We start from the raw sequence: 2,222 nt of genomic DNA on the forward strand, positions 1-2,222 counted from the left end.
ACAAATAATAAGAACACTCGAACAGAACCAATAGAGATTATTAACAAATGCAGCTAGCTAACAGCAATAGCAACAAAGCTACTAGCTACTCAGGAAATTGAAACTCCCAAAAGGCAAATTGAACCAAAGAATTCACCTTCTCATATTGTCAAATGAGGACTTTGGCAAGAACGCGTTTGCTTTCTTACTAAGGTCATGAAAATGCTACTATTGAGCGAAGACATTATCATTGTTATACCACCTTCTCAATGCTGATTGCACTACACTTCTATTAGCAAAAAACCCAAATGTTGCTCTCAACATTGCCAATCCATTGTAACCATTTGATGCTTCTGCTGCTGCAGCTACAGCAGCCACCCCCTCATTTTCTCTGTGAAATGCTATCACATCATTCGCTGCATGATCATGATCAATTTGACTCGCATTCAATGTTTCATAATCACTATTATCAAAACTAAACGCCAAAGACTCCCCATGTTCATGCACCCACTCCACAATCATATCAGTAACCTTTCTGTATCTCCTCACCTTAAACTTAATCAAATTGGGGCAATCAGAAGTAAGAGCTAAAATCCCCACATTGGATATAGGGCACCCCTTAATGCAAAGCTTCTTGAGTGCAACACACTTGTTGGCAACACACTCAATCTCAGCGTCACCAATGGTATTAAGCCCACAAAGTGCCAATCTCTCCAAAGCCTTGCATTTGGAAGCAATTGCCTCAAGGCTCGAAGATGTTGGATAGATACCAATCAAAGCAAGCTCCTGCAAGTTAATGCAGTGTTTGGCAACAGAAATCAAACCATCATCACCAATCCTATTGGTTCTCCACCCATCAACGTGAAGCTTCCTCAACATCTTGCAGTTCTCAGCAACTAGATTGAGACCCACATTTGAGCACTCAGCGATTTTCACAATGTGAAAAGTGTTTCAAACTCAAACACTTAGACAAACCCACAAGACCCACATCGCTAACTTAAATCTTCTCAAGGTGAACATCGACCAATGCAGCATGGAGGTTCCCAATCTTTTCAAGGGTGTCATCCCAATCCCTCCAAATAGCCAATTACCTTCAAAGATCGAAGCCTTTTCGACCCAATCATAAGGGGGCGTGAAGCTCTGGCAATTCACGATCTCCTTCGAGAAAACAGAAGTCATCGACGTCGTTCCGGAACCAACCACCTCGCCACACAGCCGCTTAACGGAGAGCTCTTCCAAACCCTGGCAACGACTGGCGACAGCGTTGATTCCCTTAATGCTAAGCACGCACGAAGCGCAAGATAGCTTCTTCAACGCCTTGCAGTTTTCACCAGCAGCGGCCATTCCTGCCTCCGTTATCTCACGGCATCCACAGAGCTTGAGCCACGTTAGGTTAACGCACCGGAGCGAAATCAAGATCAAACCTTCGTTGTTCACGCTCGTTTTGGAGGGTGGAGAGGGTTGTGGAGTAAGAGGTCTGTGAGACGAGAGAGGAAGAAAGTGCGCGATGAAACTGGCATGGAAGAAGAAGAAGAAGAGGTCTGGGATGATGGGCATGAAAGTGGGGGATGCATATGGCGTCGTTTTGGCCATTAAGGACCAATTTGTCCTCCAACAATTTGTTTTCCCATTCACTTCAGCAACCGTAACGGACACATCACTCTTCACCCCTCCACCTCAGCAATCTCCGTTACTGTTTCGGACACCAATTTCATGGAAGGACATAATTGTCACGGAATTTACATGGTGAGAGATCGAAATGTATTTTCCAATCTTAAAAGATGAAAATGTTCGCATTTTAAAAGGTCAGAGACCTATTTGTCTTTTACTCTAAATTTTTCTTTTTGGAATGTGAGAAGGACAAAGGCAAAGTGCCTGAAAAGTACAATTAAAAAAATAATATTTATATAACTATTATTAATCCTAATCTCACCTTAGTTTTGATTCCTCTTTTTTATTTTTATTTTTTATAGTTACATAAATGTTTTTTCTTTTTTTTTAATCATTTTCTTTAATTTGTCTTATAAATTATCCAAACCGATCCCTTTCATATTTCATTAATTTAAATCAGTTCGGTTTCGATTAGGGGTGTTCATGGATCGGATCGTATCTGCAGATTCGCGGTAAATATCCGCATCCGATCCGAAAATTGCGGATATGATCCGATCCGTAAATTGATCGGATCGGATCCGCACCCTTTGCGGATCGGATCGCGGATATCTGCTCTACATCCGCGTATCCGA

General features: G+C 42.0%; 1 pseudogene; it reads right to left on the reverse strand.

The window, feature by feature from the left end:
- LOC107606573 lies at positions 208–1,598 on the reverse strand (annotated as a pseudogene).

The sequence above is a fragment of the Arachis ipaensis genome, chromosome B07 (assembly GCF_000816755.2).
Source record: "Arachis ipaensis cultivar K30076 chromosome B07, Araip1.1, whole genome shotgun sequence".
Lineage (NCBI taxonomy): Eukaryota > Viridiplantae > Streptophyta > Magnoliopsida > Fabales > Fabaceae > Arachis > Arachis ipaensis.